General features: G+C 44.0%; 1 long non-coding RNA gene across 1 annotated transcript in view; it reads left to right on the plus strand.

Moving 5' to 3' along the window:
- LOC124713341 overlaps window positions 1-19307 on the plus strand; it is a 278410-nt gene extending 259103 nt beyond the window's left edge. The window contains exon 3 of the long non-coding RNA XR_007005634.1: window positions 19239-19307. This is a non-coding gene — a long non-coding RNA (uncharacterized LOC124713341). The remainder of the gene's footprint in view (window positions 1-19238) is intronic.
- Window positions 19308-22189: the final 2882 nt, after the last annotated feature.

Genomic DNA, 22189 nt, shown 5'->3' on the forward strand with positions numbered 1-22189 from the left:
GGCTCTGAGCACTATGGAACTTAACTTCTGAGGTCATCAGTGTCCTAGAACTTAGAACTACTTAAACTTAACTAACCTAAGGACGTCACACACATCGATGCCCGAGGCAGGATTCGAATCTGCGACCGCAGCGGTCGCGCGGTTCCAGACTGCAGCGCCTAGAACCGCTCGGCCATTCCGGTCGGCTGCACCGAGGTGACAAAAGTCGTGGGATCACGGTGGGATATGCAGATGACGGTAATATCGCGTTCACAAGGTGTAAGAGGGCAGTGCATTCGTGGAACTGTCATTTGCACTCACGTGAGTCATGTGAAAAGGGTTCCGACGCGATTGGGACCACACGACAGGAGTTAACAGACTTAGAACGCGGAATTGTATTTGGAGCTAGACGTATGGGATATTCCAATTTCGGAAATCGTTGTTCGGAGATCCGCAGTCTCAAGAGGTTGTCGAGAATACCAGATTTCAGGCAATACCTTTCACCAGCACTGCATAGTGGACAACGGCCTCCATCTAACGACCGAGAGCAGCGGAGTTTGTGTACATTCGTCAGTGCTGAAAGACAAGCAACACTGCGTGAAATAACGGCAGAAATGAATGTGCGACGTACGACGAACGTATCCGTTAGGACATTGCGGCGAAATGTGGCGTTAATAGGCTATGGCAGCAGACAACCGGCGCGAGTGCCTTTGCTAACAGCAAGACATGGCCTGCAGCGCCTCTCCATGTCGGTTGGACCATAGACGACTGTAAAACTGCGGCCTAGTCAGAGGAGTCCCGATTCCAGTTGGTAAGAACTGATAATAGAGTTCCAGTGTGGCACAGACATGAAATCATGGAATCAAGTTGTCAACAAGGCACTGTGCAAACGGCCGTGGCTGGATAATGGTGTGGGCTATGTTTATATGGAGTGTTTCCGGTCCTCTGATTCAAAAGAATCTATCACTGACTGAAAACGGTTGTGTTCGACTACTTGGAGGACATGTGCAGCCATTCATGGACTTCATGTTCTCAAATAACGATGTAATTTTTATGGACACGAAAGTGCCATGTCAACGGACCATAATTGTTCACGATTGGTTTGAAGAAAATTCTGGACAGTTCGAGCTAATGATTTTGTCACTCACTGAACATACATGGGGCATTATTGAGAGGTCAGTTAGTGCGCAAAATCCTGCGCCGGCAACACTGTCTCAATTCTGGACGGCTGTAGAGACAGCGTGCTTCAATATTTTTGCAGGGGACTTCCAACGACTTCCATTCCACTTCGAGTTGCTGCACTGTGCCGGGAAAAAGGAGGTCAGACACGATATTGTCACCTGAGTGTGTAAGGCAGTAGGCTTGATTACGTGACAGGATGGACACGTCCTGTACCGGCCTTCTAAATCGCCAGATGGTAGCCCCCGGAGACAATATCTGGAACTATTGTAACAGTGGCTGAAACAGCAGTCAACATTCCCGCCGTTTAGGAGCTGCACTTGAGCTAATACACTACTGGCTACACCACGAAGATCACGTGCTACAGACGCGAAATTTAACCGACAGGAAGAAGATGCTGTGATATGCAAATGATTAGCTTTTCAGAGCATTCACAAAAAGTTGGCGCCGGTGGCGACACCTACAACGTGCTGACATGAGGTAAGTTTCCAATCGATTTCCCATACACAAACGGCAGTTGATTGGTGTTGCCTGGTGAAACGTTGTTGTGATGCCTCGTGTAAGGAGGAGAAATCCGTACCATTACGTTTCCGACCTTGATAAAGGTAGGATTGTAGCCTATCGCAATTGCGGTTTATCGTATCGCGACATTGCTGCTCGCGTTGGTCGAGATCCAATGACTGTTAACAGAATATGTAATCGGTGGGTTCAGGAGGGCAATACGCAACGCTGTGCTGGATCCCAACTGCCTCATGTCACTAGCAGTCGAGATGACAGGCATCTAATCCGCTTGGCTGTAACGGATCGTGCAGTCACGTCTCGATCCCTGAGTCAACAGATGGGGACGTTTGCAAGACAACAACCATCTGCACGAATAGTTCGACGACGTTTGCACTAGCACGGACTATCAGCTCACAGACCATGGCTGCGGTTACCCTTGATGCTGCATCACAGACAGCAGCGCCTGCGATGTGTACTCAGCGACGAACCTGGGTGCACGAATGGCAAAACGTCATTTTTTCTGATGAATCCAGGTTCCGTGTTTGGCGACATCGCGGTGAACGCGCATTGGAAGCGTGTATTCGTCATCACTATCCTGGCGTATCACCCGGCGTGACGGTATAGGGTGCCATTGGTTACACATCTCGGTCACCTCTTGTTCGCAGTGACGTCACTTTGAACAGTGGACGTTACATTTCAGATGTGTTACTAGCCGTTGCTCTACCCTTCATTCGATCCCTGCGGAACCCTACATTTCAGCAGGATAATGCACGACCGGTTGTAGCAGGTCCTGTATGGGCCTTTCTGGATGCAGAAAATGTTCGACTGCTGCCCTGGCCAGCACATTCTGCATATCTCTCACCAATTGAAAACGTCTGGTCAATGGTGGCCGAGCAACTGGCTCGTCACAATACGCCAGTCACTACTCTTGATGAATTGTGGTATCGTGTTGAAGCTGCATGGACAGTTCTACCTATACACGCCATCCAAGCTCTGTTTGACTCAATACCCAGGCGTATCAAGGCCGTTATTACGGCTAGAGGTGGTTGTTCTGGGTACTGATTTATCAGGATCTAACACCCAAATTCCGTGAAAATGTAATCACATATCAGTTCTAGTATAATATATTTGTCCAATGAATACCTGTTTATCATCTGCATTTCTGCTTGGTGTAGCAATTTTAATGGCCAGTAGTGTAATTAATTGGTGGCGTCACTGGATGTGGTATATTTAAAATACTTGTGAATTTTCTTCCTTGCCGAATTGATTATTAGCAACGCTAGGAGCGGTTGCATAGTTGGACTGCCAAACTTTTTGCTGGCTGCTCATCTGTGTGACGACACAGGAGCGAGGGGCGGGCCGGCTGCGGACAGGTGGGGGCGGTCGTTGACCGCGGCGGAGCCTCCCGAACTGGACGCGCCGGAGACAGCGGCGCCGCCCTGCCACAGCCGCCGCTGCCGCTGCACCTGCTTCTCGTGCCTGTGCAACCCGTGGCTGCAGTCGCCTCTGACGGCAGCACCGCGGCCGAGGTGCTCGCCTGTAAACGTGACAGTTCGCGCTCGCCGCAGTCTCCTCAATACACAGTTCTGCACATACATTTATGCTTCTCAAGCCACTTTACGGTGTGCGACGCACGGTATTTCCGATACTGCCATCATTTTGCCCTGTTCCTGTGACACTCGCGATGCTACGTGCGATTTCGAGCTCTAATTCATCTAACGTTATCGTAGCGTTCGTACCGCGAGAAGTATGTTCGATGAAGTAAGACTGTGCCGGCCCTTCTCGGAACTTACGATCTCGGAATTTCCACAGAAAATATTTCGTAATGTATAATGCCATGTAGCGTGTGCCGTTTGAGTTTGGGGAGCACTCCGTGAAGCTTTTGCAATTACTACACGAACCAGTGATGAAACGCTTCGATACTCGCCATCTCTACCTTGAAAGAAACCCAGACAAACATACTCAAGTATCGATCGAACTAATACTTTGTAAGCCACTTCTTTAGTGGATCATTACATTTTCTTGTGAGTCTATTAACGTCTCTCAGCTAGATATCTGCTACTACTGTGTTGGCCACTAAAATTAAGCAGCAAGAACGATAGCAAATAAAGAAACTGTGTCTGTTGTGTAGTACAGTGGTTCCCAACCTGAGGGTAAGTATTCCCTGAGGGTTAAAAACAAAAGTCCCATTGTGTTTCGGTAACGAAACTAAATTTTTGAAAGATCATTACAATTACCATTACTTTGTAATATTGAAATACAGATTACGAAAGTTACTAATAATTTGCACAATGGGGCTGAGGTTGCCGCTCTGAAACGAATATGTGAACATCTTACTAATGCAGTTTACCCCCTACACACATATTTTGCAATTTGCAACCTGTATCTACGACAGTAAAAATGAGAAATTAAGATCAGCTATGCTTAAATATCTCACTAAAATGGCTTCTCCGAGTTGTAGATAAGTCCCGCTATTGAATAGAACTTGCTTCATTACTCACTTTTCAACAATAAACGAAGTAATTGACAGCACGGCACCACAACAGTAACAATCTGATGACTACTACACTGCCGCAGGACACAGACATTATTATTAATATTATTAAAGTTGTCGTTGCTGTAGTTGTTAATGGCAGTGGTAATTCCTTTCATTTCAGATGCAAGGAGTCTAGCAGTCGCGTGATTTAGGCACAGTAGGCATAAGTACAGTGCACACATTTTAATTTGTGTTGATTTTAAATGGCAGTACAGGGTGTGGGTGAAGCAAGGGTCGCTAGAGAGACGAGTGGTCTAGAAAAAACAATCTTTTTTAACAAGTGTCTGCCTTCAATATGCGTAGTTAACTTTCTTTTCTCAGGAGGAACTGTAGGTGCCACTCGTGATGCACAGAAATGGCTTCATTATTCTCCAAAAACAGTTTTGAGAAACAAGCAGTACCAATCGTTAGTTGTGCTTTAATAAAACGCCTAGAAACTTTCTTATGTTATTTAAAAAATGAAAGTGCTCAAAGAGAATTGTTTTTCGTTCTAAAGTTTAGTTAGGCGCTAATGTTGATCTGATTGCACGTAGGAGTAGTGGTTACCGAAAGATCGAGAACTACTGGTGAAGCGTACACAGCTAAATAAGTAGGTGATTTGCGGGAATACAGGATACGAACTTTGGTAGACAGCAACAGTGGCTCTAACCAGGATGGCCATTAAGATGAACCAAGGTGAGCTGAGTAATTCCGCGCTGTTTCAAAGCCGTCTACCGTGGTCTCTTGTGAATGGCGATCTACCAGTCTCCCGACAACCCTCGATCAGGTGTGTTCAGAGTCAAGCACGGCCAACATGCGGTTTTACGTTATCTTATTGAAACATAAGGCCATACAGATCTCTCGGTTCAATCCCGCGTCCGGCCATCCTGAATTAGGTTTTCCGTGATTTCCCTATATCGCTCCAGGCAAATGCCGGGATGGTTCCTTTGAAAGGGCACGCCGACTTCCTTCCCCGTCCTTCCCTAATCCGATGAGACCGATGACCTCGCTGTCTGGTCTCCTTCCCCAAACCAACCAACCAACCATACAGATCTCTGAGTTGGGGCACAGCAGACGGCCTCAGCAAGTCAGAGATGCTGTCGTGGCACGGTCGTAGGTTCCCGGTCAACACGAGCGGTAATACAGCGAAGTGATAAATCAGTCTCGGTGGGCCACCACCCTGCCGTTGTCCAGTTTTGAAACATGCTGGTACACGTTTTCCTTCTTACAACGAACGACAACACGATCTTCTCGCAATCAATAAACATTCAAATGGAATTTCTGATTAAGGAACTCTCTGTGTAAGCTTTCAAAAAAATTGTTCAAATGGCTCTGAGCACTACGGGACTTAACATCTGAAGTCATCAGTCCCCTAGAACTTGGAACTACTTAAACCTAACTAACCTAAGGACATCACACACATCCATGCCCGAGGCAGGATTCGAACCTGCGACCGTAGCGGTCGCGCGGTTCCGTACTGAAGCGCCTAGAACCGCTCGGCCACACCGGCCAGCATGTAAGCTTTCGACATACATGTAAGGTAGATGGCGTTAGTCCCATCTATTTTGTGCAACTGCAGTGAAATGTTAATCATTAGCTGTTCACTGCAATCTGACAGTGGCTAGTGGTGTAGTATTAAGAGGTCTGGACGGACGCTACTAGGTATTTCACGGCCGTTACTGCTCCCAGTAATTTATCGCAAGTAGTGCAGTAAAAATGGATCCATCCGACTATTTGTGCGACAATGCGCTACATTTATTTGCCTTCAGTGTCAACTGCCAGTCCCCTTCACTATCATTTATTCAAGTCTTTCTGCATTTTGCTGTAGTTGCATAGGTAATAGCCCACCCCTCTACCTCCCCTTTGCTAGAAGAAATTCCTTAGGAGAATCGCACGCAGTGTTGCTGCACACTTACACGAAACGAGGTGCTTGCTGGGACTGGAGACAGACACACACACTTTCCTTTTCGGCCGGACGGAGCCAGAGCGCCGACCGCAGTGAGAAGGAGAAGGCCGCCGGGCTGACCCGCTGGCACGCTTTCCTTTCGCTGCGTCCAGTGTCGGCGATGGCGATGGCCGCCATCGGCCATTACACGCACCGTCTGCTGTCCGTCCATTTCTCTTTTCGGCTTACCTTGATGTGTCTGCTCTCATTTTATACCCTGTTTGGTTCTGAAATGTGGCAGTCCCGCTTTACCAAACATTACACGCACACACAAACACACACACACACACACACACAGACACACACACACACAGAGAGAGAGACACGCGCGCGCGCGCAGTTACAGAGTGAGAAAGAGAGAGAATGGGGGAGGAGGGGAGAGGGAGAGAGAGAGAGAGAGAGAGAGAGAGAGAAAAACATTTGCAGTCTTAATTTTTGATTCCCTACTGAGGCAGGTCGCTGGAGCTCTTTACAAACCACAAGTCGGGTATACAGTTGGGCTGGTTGAAGCTATGCTGGATCTGCTCCCTGGTATACCTTCTGCCAATGTTCTTCCCCTGCTACTCCTCCTCCTTCTGCTCCTCCTCTTCTGAATATTCTCCCCTGCTCCACAGTCTACCTCTTCGACGTGTTACCGTTGTAGACATATGAGACATGTTTCATGACAGTGTCCTATAAAAATCTTCCTTTAAAATCCTTGTGCTTGCTCCATATATTTGCCTTCCTACAGCAGGGAGGAAGTTTCATCCTCGATATTTACCGTCAGATATAATAACATTTCACAAATGAAGTACCGGACATGTCTCACGATAATTTAATTCGCTATATACACTTGGTTAAAAGTACTGTCGTAAAGCATTTAGTCGTACAGAGGACGCAGATTTTCTGAGAATTTATAGTGAACTCTTTCCTGAAGTTATCATGAAATGTGGCACTCACGAACTAGCTGTTAGTCATCTATTTCTATTCTTTTCTCTGTCAATAGAATGGACTTTGTTCCAAGGTCACATGATAATCTCAAAACGTATTATATAGTTTTACCACTATCAAATCCACACCTGCATAGTAAATATTGTTGTTTGTCTTTTATCATTGTTTTCTTTTGTTTCTGTGGCTAAGTGAACACTGGACAGACTTCTCACGAGCACCACAATTCGATCTCGATACCATGAAAGGACTTTTCCAACTGCAAAGACTGAGACGGGCCGGAGTTACTCGAGTAATAACAACTGTTAAGCTACTTGAAAAAGAAGCAGCGGTCCGGTTTTGGCAAGTATTATTCATGAGTGGGAGATCAGTGTATCGACAGTGAGGTCTCATGAAGACCATGAAGCAGTGATTGGTCTGCAGTTGTGATGGGGAGCTCGTGAAAGAGTCGTTCAAATGAACGCTTCACTCCAGTTAAGTGTGAACTAACCACTCAATTTCAATGAACTGGTACTTCAAACTCTTCACAGATAACACACTCCACACGTTTTTCTAGTTCACTCACTCTCTTCCCCTCTCCCTCTCCCACTACATCGGCGCTACGTCACTCATTCTGCCTTCACTTCAGTCCTCCCTCTACTGCCTGTCGACGAATCGCGCGGTGTTTATGGGGAACGATAGGTTTAGGAGGAGTTGTGGTGGTGAGGGGCGAGGGGAAGGCAGCGTCAGCTGCTTCCTGCAGTGCTGACATCATTACCCGCGACTATTTGTGCAGTTAAACTTCGCGTCTACGGGTAGCCCACTGTTGGCAGCGCTTGCAGACAAATGAATATTAAAGATACAAACGAAGAGGCTGGCTGTGTGAGCACGCACAGCCAACATGAAAATAAAATGCTTACCTTGTGAGTCTGGAACTGAAGCATGCGTGGAATCCACGCTTGAAAGATAATCGTTCGTGTAGGAATGTTTATCTCGTACACATTATTGAAATAGTTACACTAAATGTAAATTTAAGGATTGTCCTAATTATATTTAAAAAATACATACATATTTATGAATAAACATCAACGGATTCGGCGAATGTTCCGAGATTTCCGTTTAAAAACGTGTTTTGTTCCACTTTTTTTTCCCTGTCAGGCGATTTCTTCTGTCGGTTATAAGGTGTTCTGCCTTCGAGAACACTCTTTCACACGTCATGGAGATTGCAACAATACAATGTCGTATTTTTGCAAGTTCAAAGAGCGAGCGGTATACTGACAGCTGTTCAGACCACCACTGAAGCGGATTTCCTTGTCTCTGTAGCAGGGGCTCTTCTAAATATTTGTTCACTTCCACTATTGCAGCAGCCCTTGGGTGTGGATTACTATGCAGCCTGGAAAACACTTCATCAAATTCTAGCCAGAGACTAGAAGTAGATTCAGTGGTTGGAGCTGCGATTGTTGCAGTAGCAGTGGATGTGTTCATCACAAATTTCTCACAGTTCCTGATCAGGTTTAATTTCACCTTCTCAGCAGAATTTTTATCAGAAAAACCACGTAATTTGAACCGGGGACTCAATTAAGTTGGTTCTGCGAAAATGGAATTTTCCTCTATATTTCGAAATCGTCGTTTTAGGTCTTTAGTTAACTTTTCGGGCATCTGTTGCACGTATACATGAATATCAGTGTTATTAACAAACCTACAACACCGTTTTTTCAACGAGCGACTAAGGAGTATAACTTTAGCAGTGACAACATTTTCACTTGAATTTCCTCGGTGCAGTCTTCGAAAACTTACAACAGGTCACAGGCTTGTGTTACACTTGCAATGTCCTCTGCAGTCAGATTTGGAAGATCCGGATAATTCAGAGTGATAACTGTCATTAGGGAATTCTTAACCTCGATTATTATTCGCAGCATATCATAGGTTGTAACAGTGTCCTGTTTTAGTGTCAGAACTGGCTCTTTTAACTGTTCCTGCATCTTTCTCAGTTTCGTGCAGGTCTGCGAACTTCTTTTAAAAAATTGAACAATTTTTTTATGTTATTCAGAATGGGTTGAATGTGCGGAAGCCCATTCTGAACAATTAAATTGAGTGTATGTGTTCAAAGCAGGGGATGTGTTTCCAGGCTTTGAGTCTTATAGCTGCCACAATATTAGCAGCATTGTCGCTAACAACACACACGACTTTTTTTTTGAAAGCCCCATTCCCTTGTGACATGTCGCAGTTGTTCGGAGAGCTTTTCTGACGTGTGCCTTTCTTCGTATTTAAAGCACTCCAGGAGGGAAGACACCAGCTCCAGGTCTTTAAAGTAGTGTGCTGTCACCGACAAATAACTCTCATTTCTGGCTGAAGTCCACCCATCCATTGTCAGCACAACCGCTTCCGCTGAATTAATTTCGACTCTCACAATTTCTTTCATCATGGTGTACTGTTGTTGTAGTAGTGTATTGGAAATGGTCTTCCGAGCTGGCATTCTGTAAGCTAAGTTTGCCTACAAAACTTTGGAAATGTTTTCTTTCCACTATGTTGAAGGGCAAATAATCCTTTACAACAGTCTCCAGAAGTGCGAAATCTATCTCCTGATTTCTTTTGTTCGGAAGAGGTTTATACATAGGTAATGATATTGATGTCTGCTGTCTGATAATGAAGTGATACTGTTCTTTTCTGGCGCCGACTGCTGTTCGCTTCTGACAATTGCTGGTGTTGGTTCCGCATAGTCCGGGTTATTTGTCCAAGAAGTATCGGAAGATGCAGGAGCAGGGACGCTAAGCGTCTAACTGACAATGACACTGTTGGATGCAGCATTCGAACATGGCGCGCTAGATTAAATGTATTTCCTATTTTATATGAAATACACTTAGAACAACAGTTGAACTTTGCTTTCCCATCACCTAAATCCCCAAATTCCACTACTTTTACGCGATCGCGAGTTGCTCGCCATTGTATAAGAGTCAACAGACACTAAAAACTGCTTTCCGAATAAAATAAAGAGGGATTTTACTTGAAATCGTACCAATGACTACAGGTGACAGTTTATGTTTTGAATTTGGAGGGTTATTATTCTCAACAAAAATAAAATCTACAGGAAAACTTCTGAATAATTACTTTAACATAGGTATATAGGCTTTGTGACAGTGGTAAACATACTCATTCTATTTTGGATTAAATTTTAAAAGGAACATAAAATTGGACTGTATTTCGTTGGTAGCCCTAGTTTTCAGTCCATGAATACAACAAATAAGGTTTCACTTGGCAGATAAGGACTTTTTTGGGCGCTTCACGAGAAAATGTTGAGCAACATTAAATGTAATACCTTCTTTATATGTGACAGGCTTCTCTGTTTATCTTTCCTTTGTTCCCTTCGACCATGCTCTATTTAAGTTAACTCAGACGCTGTAAGAGTGTAAAACGTTGCGTGCACGTTACTGCATAGTTGGACCATCTGTTGGTAAAATTATGAAGTATTACGAAGCTTCGTTGTACGAGCGAGGCGAAGCGAGCGTAGTCGCGGTTGAGCAGCGAACTGGGCAACTTCGCCAGGCTTCCGTACTTCATGAATGAACTACTTCATTTGAACGCTTCTCGGCAAAGAGTGAAATGAATGAAGTAGTTCACGGGACAGAACGAGTTCGACCCATCTCTAGTCTGTAGGACAGTGTGTTATGAAACGACACCGGCATAGTGTTCACTCACACTCACTTTTCAAAGACTACCTACGAAGTAAAAAGAAGGTAGTACGATGTAATCATTGGCAAATAAAGACTACACACAGTAATTTTTAATTTGTACTTATTTCGAAGTGTACACCACTGACGTCAGGTTTTATAAATGAAACCAACCGTCACTGACAGTGAACAGATGTCCATGTGTCTGATAATGATTCATGAAAATGAAAAGGAAAAAGCAGTCTGAACTTACAAACATTAGAAGAAAAGAGTTAACACGTCACGAAAATCTATTTGTAGAGTTAAAGGACTCGATTTTGAGGGTAGAATCTCTGAACGTTCTTCAGCTTCCTATGTGCCACTCTAGCAGCAGCCGTGAGAATATTGGACGGGCAAGATGTCACACTAGCTCATGAAGAATCATCCACAAATGGAACAAGAATAAATTTTCATTTATGGCACAAAGGAAAGCATTCTCTGCAGGATAACTTACAGAGATTTTCAGGGTAAAGTTGTGGAAAATTGTTACCCTCCGTGAAACGATCCCTTCTTCCTTCATAATTCTGCTAATATGCACCAAAAGACTTCAAAGACAACGCGAAGAAATGCGAGTTGCTAACTAATGCATATAACACCACATACATTAGCCAGAGCCAGACCATTACGATGCTCAAATTTTTCGCGAAAACTCTGTGTGTACTACCTAAATATGAACATTAGTTATTACATCATGATTTTAACTCTAGGCACCATATCTCTTTGATTCCCGTTACGTTGTTCATAATGTTCATATCACTCTACAAGAGTACTCTTAAATATGTGCCTGGCGAAGTGAGTTTATATCTGCTGCTGGCGATGATCATAGTTTTGGGCGTTAAACTGCTACGTCTACATCTACACTCCGCGAGCCAGCTTTTGTTTGTGGGGGAGGGTATTTTGTGTACCACTGCTACGATCCACTTTTCCTGTTCCAGTCGCTAATGGTTCGCGGGATTGCCGGTAAGCCTCCGTTCTGCCTCGAATCTCTGTAACTTTATTTTGGTGGTCTTTTTGCGAGATATTCATAGGAGGAAGCAATAGACTATATTTTTTGACTCTTCTAGGGACGTACATTCTCAGAACTTTGACAGTAAACCACAGAGTCTGTCAGTGGAGTTGGTTGAGCATTTCCGGGACGCTTTCGCGCTTACTCAGTGGACTTATAACAAAAAATGCTGCTCTTCTTTAGATTTTCTCTATTTTCTCTATCAGTCCTATCTGGTGCGGATCCCAGATTGCTAAGAAATATTCAAGCATTAGTCGAATGGGGGTCTTTTGAGCTACCTCCTTTGTGAGTTCCTGATGATTCTTCCAATGAATCTATCTGGTATCTGCCTTATCCGATATTGATTTTATGTGGCTTTTCCACTTTACATTGCTCCACACGCATATTGCTAGTTATTTATTATTGATTTGACTGTTTACTGTCATTATTCCGCAATTGTGCAATAATAAAAATTAGCAAAACGTCATATTTGTTTACATTGAGGGTCAGTTGCTATACCCCGCACCAAATATCGATCCTCCGCAGGTTTTCCTGCATTTCACTCAGTTTACAGGCGTCGCGACTTCTCTCGTTATTTACTATGTCCTTGTAAAAACTAACGGCCCTATAACACCCCTTTGAGTACGCCCGAAGCTATTTTACGTCTGAAGATTTAGCTTCGTTGAGAATGACATGCTCCGTTCTTTGTGCTAGAAATTTTCAGTCCAGCAACACAGCCGATCCGATATTCCATACACTCGTATTGTGTTCATCAGGCAGCAATATGGAAAAGTTTAGGACGCCTTCTGGAAGTCAAGGAGGGCGGCATCAACTTGGCGGCCGGTATCTAGTGCTTTCTGGGTCTCGTGGACGAACAGAGAGCTGGATTTTACACGATCGATGTTTTCGGAACCCATGTTGGTTCGTACAGAGGAGTTTTTCGGTCTCGAGAAACTTTATAATACGCGAGCATGTAACTTGCTCCAATGTCAGAGGTATAGACGTACGGTTATGTGCGTGTGTTCGACGATCCTGTTTGAAAAGGGGAGTGACCTGAGCTTTGTTCCAATCACTAGGAACGCTTGGCCCCTCCAGTGATGTACGTACACTGCTGCTAGAAGAGCAGCAAGTTCTTTCACATAGGCTGCTCTACGAGTCTGTATAATGGGCAATCAAATGGAAACAAGGCAGGTGGAACATAAGTAAGTAAACGGTTTACTACTTCGAAAGTAATCTCCATAAACGTTAATACACTTATCTCACTGTCTGACAAGGGTCAGAGCCTTCATGGAAAAATGTTTGCTGTTGCCTGCGGAACCGTAATTGTTCCCAGGCGTTCACCTCTTCGTCGGAAACAAATCGACGGCCTCGAATGTCTTTCTTCAGAGCTCCAGAAACTTGGAAATCGTATGGGGAAAGATCGCGACTGTATGGAAGACGTGTATGGGCTTCCCAGCGAAATTTCTTCGGGATACTCTAAACAACGTGGCAACATGTGCCTCACAGTGAGATAAACACATTAACAATAATGGAGATTACTTTTGAAGTATTAAACAGTTAACTTCCTTTTTTCCATTTGCCTCGTCTTCCCTCGACTGCCCCTAAAGGAATCGCGGCGGAATGCAGTCAGATCCAGTGGTCTTTCCTTTGTTGTTCTATTTGGTTTCTTTTCTGTTCCCTGGTCAGTTATTTCGTTTATGTCATTTTGATGTCCGTGCGGTGATTTAAAGAAGGAAGTGCAGTGTGGTCTTCCTCTGTGAAACAGTTTTGAAAATAATAAGCCGGCAGTAGTGGCCGAGCGGTTCTAGGCACTTCAGTCCGGAACCGCGCGACCGCTACGTCGCAGGTTCGAATCCTGCCTCTGGCATGGATGTGTGACATGTCCGTCGGTTAGTTAGGTTTAAGTAGTTCTAAGCTCTACGGGACTGATGACCTCAGATGTTAAGTCCCATAGTGCTCAGAGCCATTTGAACAATTTGAAAGTAATAGAAACGTCCTGCGTCTTCAGTGCCCTCTTATGACTGCAGCTGTTGATACTTCAACATTGACTGTCTAAACCGTTAACATGGGTACCTTCCGTGAATTTCTGATACGAACTGTTGTGACTGTAACATTTAATTACCCGTTCTGTTATTATGTATTGAATTACTTTCCGCGTCAGTACGTACGAAAATCTGCAACCGAGATGTTCAGGTCAAAAGGTTAAAAATGTTCTCCAGCGGGCAAGGTTCGTCCAGCAGGCGGCATTGTAGTAGCTCTTGCTACATTGCAGTTCTCAGCAGTCGCAGAGAACCTCCTGTGGACCGGACAGGAGCCTCGCTGTAGTTTTGGTTGTTGTTGTCCCAGACTTCCCCTGTTAGGACGTGCCATTCAGAGACAGGGCAGGCTCTGAGTTTTGGGCTGGATCCAATATCTAAAATTCTCTCCTCGGAGTTCGTTGTGGGGCGTCCTCTGGGACTTACGTTCATTGCAGGAAGCTTGAGAACTGTAGAAGCAAGAACGGCTGATACGAAGCAGCCCTATTGCAGTTTCCCTGATACTGTAGAGGTAATCCGCCGCAGATACGCCCGCGCCTGTTGAGTCCTGTGTGCCGGGCGGCCGCCGGCTCGAGACCGGCGACCGGCGTCCTGCGCGGGGCTGGCCAGGCAGCTGCGCCGCGTCGTGCGCTGATTCGCGTCTCTCGGGAGAAACCACTGGCTGACCGCGCGCTCTGCTTCTGCAGCTCCGTGCTCCACATCGAACAAGCAACTGATAACGCATTGCTGGTATTTAATCTATATGTAAAACTGGATGTACACCTATATGTGTGTATGTATGTATGTATGTATGTATGTTCCACAACTCCTCCTAAACCACTGAACTGATTTCAATCAAACCTGGTGCGCATGTCACTTATTGTCTGAAAAGAATCATTTTGGGGTAAGAACCACCTATCTACTAAAGGAAAGGCGGTGGTGGCGAAAAAGCGGTATAACCCAGTATTTGTGAAGGAGAGCACTTAAGAGAGTTGCAACAAATTGTACACATAATTTCAAACATTTGCGAAACCTTTTAGCGCTGACGATCCACACAAAATAATGAAAAGAAAAAGTTTATCACTTACTACGTTTTCGCTGTTCATGCAGTGAAACTGCCGCATAAAGCATGACGTTTTAATTTATACTTTTTTACTACTTTCCCTATTCGCGACACATTTTGTAGATGGTATTCGCATATATCACTGAATGCACCGCAAAAATTACATCATTGTACGACACATAGTTCAGGAGCTATGGCGTCTTTACACTGATATGCGTGAAAGCAGTCCATCATAAATGACGTTTCAATTAGTTACTTCTTTACTACTAACTATATTTACGAAACATTTCGTAGACATTAGATACATATGCCACTGTATGTACCTTAAAAATTATATCATAGTTCAGGAGATACGACGTCTTAAGCATTGAGCTGCGTGAAAATTAAGCTGCAGGGTAAAATTCGCTAGGATGCAAGTGAAATAGTATATAAAATTCTTCTGAAATGTGTTATATATCTGTAAAACATATTTAACATGTGGTTAAATATATGCTAAATATATTTAAAATGTGTGTAAGAGGGCAAAGCAATCGGTAAAAAGCTCATCTAAACGAAATTTGGTAAATGCGTTAGTTGCAATTTGGAAAGATTTATTGTGGGAGTAAGAAACACAGAGCTTCTATTGGGGTTAGCGTGATGACGTATAAAGAGAATGAGGCGACAACGTGTGGGAAGGATATGTGCACAGATAAGGGGGGTAAGGGGAGATGGACAGATAGGGTGGAAAAGGAGATGAACAGAGAGAGGGGGAGAAGTATAACATTATTTATTTATGGTTCATTTAAATTTTTATAATTTTCTTGCCTTAAAATTTTCGCATATTGGTACTAAATTTCCTGTAGATGAAAAGTAAAGTGTGCTATACTGAGTTTAAAGTTTTTTACATTGTGTGTGAGAAATATATGTAAAATACTATGTAAATTGTATTATTACGTTAAATAATTTTCTGATGACATTTTGTATGTAAAAGTATTTGGGTGCATAAATTGTTCATGTTGATGTAAATTTGACAATTTAAGAAATGGCCACGCTTAGGAACGACGTAAGAAATAGGTGTTATGTATAAGCCAGTGTGCTTTTGTTTGAAACGAAAGTGGCCCTAGGGAGTGGAAAAGATGGCAAGGGTGAGTTGGCGCGCTACCTAGAGCAAGGGCGGGAAGTAAGTCGCATTTGTTCTGTTGGGGTACAGTATACGTGGCAAAATAGAGAAAGGGTTCTCTCTTATTTAGGTAAAACCATACTAATTTACAATAGTAGTGGCAGGGTTGTAGAAAGAGATGGACAAAGAGACGAGAAGGAGGAATGCACAGAGAGAGGGCCAGGAGGAAATGGACAGAGTGTTGAGGTGGAGGAGACGGAGAGAGAGTGAAGGAGGAGATGGACAGGGAAATGAAGAAGGAGAAGATGGATGGAATAAATACACAAAGGAGGAGATGGATTGAATAAATACATAACCGGACAATGCCGGATATTCAGCTTGTAAACCCATAAATACTGGCCAACGACAGTCCTAATGGTTCAAATGGCTCTAAGCACTATGGGACTTAACACCTGAGGTCATCAGTCCCCTAAACTTAGAACTAATTAAACCTAACTAACCTAAGGACAACATGCACATCGATGCCCGAGACAGGATTCGAACCTGCGACCGTAGCAGCAGCGCGGTTTCGGAGTCAAGCGCCTAGGACCACTCCGCCACAGCGGCCGGCAACGACAGTGCCATCTATCTCAAAAGGCCACTGAGATGTATTATAGAAGCCCATTAGTGTGGATCGTGGGAATGTCCCTTTGGTCCACACGTCGGAGCTTCCGTGGCATAGTGCGAAGTCACTCACGCGGCCTCTGACAGAAGAGAGGCGAAACGCTCGCGAAATAATTACCCGACGTGCTGCTCCGCGGGGTCAGTCGGAAATCTTTACTGGCTGACCCGGCTCATTATCACGTTTCTACATTCAGCACAAGTAAGTGACGACACTCTCAAATAGATCCGCGGGTTTGGGTTAACATTCTCTTTGTTCTATGTTAATAATTAAAGCAGTTTGGCAATCAAAGTAGTTTCAGAAAAATTCCGAGACGCGACCACTGGCCTGCAACATGTGCGCTGCCTAGTTTCTACACGGCCTCTAACTGGCTACTATCACCTCTCAACGATAATCAACTCAACAATAACGGACAGGAATACTGTTCAACTCAGTGAGGAAAAAATTCGCACAAACATATGTCGCTCAAAATACCACGAAAACGAATAAAATTTATTGGCATCAATTAACGCTAGGGAAGTCCGCATATTTCATCCGACACCATCCCCACTAGTTACTGACTCTACGCTCTGCTAATTACCTAGTGAGGTGGCGCACTGGTTACCACACTGGTCTCGCATTCGGGAGGACGACGGTTCAAACCCGGGCCCGGCCATCCAGATTTAGTTTTTCCCTGATTTTCCTAAATCGTTTCAGGTAAATTTCGGGGTGGTTTCTTTGAAATAGCACGGCAGATTTCTTTCCCTAATCCCAGCCTGTGGTCCGTCCCTAACAACCTCGGTGTAGACAGGACGTTAAACTCTAATCTCCTTCTCCTCCTCCATTGCGTAACCGCCGTCGAGATAATGGTATAGTGCTCAAGCACAATTACGCAGCCACGCGCGAGAACACATTTTCGAATGGTACATAGGTCTTCCATAACAGTAAAGTAATCTCATTGATCACAAAAGATCGGAAACTCTGGACTTCTAAAACGGTCACTACTTTAAAAGACACAGGACGGACCACGTGTCACCCCACGAGGACTGATGGCCGACTCCCCGATTTCGAGACCTCCGAAAACGCCCCCCGAAATTGATTAACTTTTAGGGGTATCCAGCTGAACGGCATCAGGAGCATAATGTAGGCATTTCCATTGGCCGTTTCCCACTGCCGCTTATAGCGCTTCTGTCAAGCTCTACTTCCTGCCAGCTCTTCCAGAAGTTTCTCTGCCACTGATGTTGACAACACTGGCGGTCGTGGGAAAACCACTCGCCCTTGAAATCAGCCTTGTCGTCTCTGGACACTTTCATAAGGGTCTCCATCACCCCCTAACGTTGGAGCTCCGAATGACAGGCAATTCCGCCCTTTGCGCTCGCCTCGATCTTTGAGGTACATCGGCCCAAGTCCTAACAAGCGAGACGTGCTATCATGGCTCAGTTGTACTTTCAGTAATGGTCAATACCAACCGCCCGGTTAGCCGTGCGGTCTTTCCGGATTGGGAAGGAGCGTCTGGTCAGCGGCACGAATCCGCCCGGCGGACATGTGACGAGGGCCGATGAGCTGGCCAGTCTGTCGATGGTTTTTAGGCGGTTTTCCATCTGCCTCGGCGAATGGCGGCGGGTTCCCCTTATTCCGCCTCATCTACACTATGTCGGCAATTGCTGTGCAAAGAAGTTCTCCACGTACGCGTACACCACCATTACTCTGCCACGCAAACATAGGCGTTACACTCGTCTGGTGTGAGACGTTCCCTGGGGGGGTCCACCGGGGGCCGAACCACACAGTAACCCTGAAAGAGTGGTTCGGTGTGGGGCGGCGGAGGGGTGAAGTGGACTGCGGTAGTCGTCGTGGAGTTGTGGACCACTGCGGCTGTGGTGGGGACGGAGCCTCTCCGTCGTTTCTAGGCCCCCGGTTAACATACAATACAATACAATGGTAAATACCTGTTTCTAGGGCGTGAAGGGACAGCCGTGGAGGCGACTTACGTTGGACCAATACTTGAATATTGCTCGGCTGTCTGGGATTTATAGCAGAAAGAGCTGACAGGACAAATATAGAAGATCCAAAGAACAGTGAGTTTCTTTAGAAGTCCATTCAGTACGCCGAAAGCGTCACGGGAGATGCCGAGCCAGCAAAACAAGCGTTTCGCATCACGATGATGTTAAGTGTTGAAAACCCAAGATTGTATGTTCCTTGAAGAATGAGACAACATATTGATTCCTCCTAGGTGTATCTCCCCAAAAACATTCAAATGGACAGTCGTAATCTCTGCGAACCATTTGCAACTGGAAAGGGTGGATGGAGAGGGAGGGGATGAAATCGTACGTAAATTATCCTCTGCCTCATAGCACAACGTGGTTTGCGGAGTATAAATGTACGATAAAAACGCAACCATAAATACAAAATCGTTGTCAGATACAATTGTATACTAACATGGCGGTGGACAGTTTTAATAAAACAGAAGTTAGTCGTAGTGAGTGGCTAGTAATAGAATCCCGGGTCCTCGTCTCCGGGACACCCTAGGACTAGCAAGCGGAGGCTGTGTGACCGCATCCTCAAAACAGAAATGTAGAACATCGTAACCAACAGTATATATAGCATTTGTTTGCGTATAATTTTGTCCAGTGAGAGGTACAACCCGTTTAAATAGTCCTTGTGCGACATGAGATGTGAGTGAGACGTGCGTGCCGGCGTGTTGCAGGTGCGGCGACCGACAGACCGCCAGTCCCCTGGGCCCCATGGACCGCTGCCGGCTGCCTCCGCTGCGGTGAGTACAGCACACAGCAAGCAGCGTACAGCCCGCACCACCGCTTGATTCAGTACACCTGATTTACTCTCAGCTAGTCGTATGGGCTTCTTTGGGATTTTGTGAAGGCCTGAACCACTGCATTCCACCCCCTTTTGTACGCTAGTCACTTGTTCCTGGCACGCTGTCCCTTCTTCAGATGAGGCACACTTCTTCCGCTCCAGTCTGTCACGTAACTTCGTTACTGTCACACGTGACGGTGGCGCAGAACCAAACACTGTCCACCGTCGCCTCTGTCTTTCTGTGACGTTTTCACATTTCCAATAACACTTTAAAATCCACTTTCTTTGCTCCAAGCACAAGTACCCAGTCATCTTGTTATTTGCGTGAAGTTATTGGTAACTATAAGTAAAAAAAAAAAGAAAAAGAAATGAACGGCTACACACATTGGGCCTGAGGCGGCCATATAATCACAATTGGATTAGGTTATCATTAATAACTCTTAGTTATTAAAGTTCAGAGAGTGTAAATCCTATTATTCTAACACAGGTTGATGCAACACTTTCTTTCTCAAGGGGCTCGACGGCAAGGCAGCAGAATTTTTTCTTTTTAATGAAGTGTAGAGAGAAATCATAGCAACAACAAATATCTGAACCATCATTATTTTTACATTCAAAAACAATCAATATGTGTAAGTAGTATCTACAAATAAACCTTTTCTGGAATTAACACAAATTTCCATCTGTACTGGTGAAATAATAGTAGTCCAAACATTTGAGAGTGTGTGTTGTCTTACAGCTGTGTGTTCTACTTCTTTCTGTCCCAAAGCTAGGTTCACTAGAGGAGCAAAATGTATAATTTTTCCTTCTAGCAGGGGAGAGTGTTGTACGTTGAGGATGTGTACCTAGGAACACATGATCTTTCCTGGTCGGTTTTTTACTCTAATGACCGACTGTAGAATCATATGAGGGAACGAGCACTAAAGACCACTATAAGCAGTTTCTTGCAGTTTATACTTTTTGTTATGAAGCATGAGATTGTGTTTGGCGCAGCGTTTCTAAATATATCTAGTGCTTTACATTTAAGTGCTGCATATTCTATGAAAGCTATGTAGAAGATATTGTTAATTCTTCAGTTACATAATTTTATCCTGAGTAAAATTCTGTATGTTTTTAAATTGCTTATATAATGTGTGTACAGCCAAGCCATACTTCGTTGGCCGTGCACTATCCTGTACCTTATAATGGTAGAAGAACTTCTACCATATAAAGTGTGATATTTTCAAAATAGCTCAGTTTCTTTAATGTCTTAAGAATTTCTCTTGTCTGGAAACTGAAAATTTGTTTTGCTTTCCAACAGGCCGAGATCGTGTTTCTCAACTTGTAACTGGATTTTTGTAATATTTTTACTTAATTCGATTTCCCTTGCTGATTACTGGTGTGTCGCAGAGAAATAGTGTAATAGATAGACTATTAAACACAGCATTGACAACATTTTCGTGGTTACAACATTTTCACATTTCAGTAGAATAATTGTTCTAGGCACATGATCAAGTTGTTCTTTGGAAGCATTCTTCACATTTTGTAACCCATTACTTCCCCAAGCTAATTTTTGTAACTTCGGAAAAAACTGCAACACACAAAAACTGAATGTAATCATTTAAAAATAGAACAAGAGATAATGTTACGCCTATATTACAGGGCTGGCTAGAGGCAAAAATGTGAAAAGTGTACCAAGGTAAAACATTCTCCCTTGCAGAATTTTTAAATTACTCTAATGCTCTCAAATGTATAGCGACTGATAACTATGATCTTTTGTCCACTAAAAAAAACTGTGGTCATCATTCGTAACAGTTTAAACAAGTGACTGTAAGGATGGAAGAAATAATTTAACGGATTTAACGTCACATCGACGAAGAGGTTGTTGTAGAGGAGTACATGATCATACTTGATAAGGATCATCAAGGATATTGATTGCATCCATTGCAAAGGACCATCCAGACATTCACCTTAAATGATTAAGGAAAGCCAAAAAAAAATTTAATCTGTATCGTCGGAATGGGTATTGAGCTCCGGTCTTTCCAAATAAGAAGTCTAGTGGTTTAAACACTGTACCACTTCGCTTGGCACAGGCCTACAAGATGTTTTCGTATTGAATCAACACCAGTACACCAGCAGTTAAATGTAAATGAGACAGATGGTAAAAAAGTAAGTGAACTGTTTATTATTTCAAATAATAGTCATAATTTTTAATGCATTTATATGAGGGTGATTCAAATGAACACCTTAAAACTGCTATAACATTTTTAATTCTTACAATGAACAAAAAACTTACGTGTCATTTTTCGACATAGTCTCCCTGACGTTCAGTGCACGTATTCTACTACTTTTAATGTGCATAGATACCATGATGAGAGAATTCTTCTGGTCGTGCGTGTATCAAGCCGTGCGCTGCAGTTTTCACCTCTTCGTCACTTCTGATAAATGCCTCCCCCCCCCCCCCCCCTTTGCTTCTGTGAGTGCCCCTAACAAAAGTCACTAGGAGCGATGTCTGGTTAATAAGGATGATATACCAGTCATTCAAATTTAATTTACTGAATAGTCTCAACTGTCTTACAGGCCGTATACGGTCAGGCGTTGTCATGTTGTAGCAATACGCCTTAAATCAGTAGTCCTCGTCATTTACTCCTGATTTTAGGGCGAAGGTGATTTTTCAGCATGTGTTAATAAGAAGTACTGATTAACGTCACTCCCTTATCCATGTAATGCTACAAAATTACTCGATTTGTATCCCAGAAGAGAACATGACTTTTTCAGCGTATGGTTGAGGATGTAATGTTTTTGGTTTTGGTGATGAGTTGTGGCGCCATTTCTTGTTTGACCTTTTCATTTCTGTTTGGTGGTACT

The sequence above is a fragment of the Schistocerca piceifrons genome, chromosome 1, assembly GCF_021461385.2.
Source record: "Schistocerca piceifrons isolate TAMUIC-IGC-003096 chromosome 1, iqSchPice1.1, whole genome shotgun sequence".
In the NCBI taxonomy this organism is placed as follows: domain Eukaryota; kingdom Metazoa; phylum Arthropoda; class Insecta; order Orthoptera; family Acrididae; genus Schistocerca; species Schistocerca piceifrons.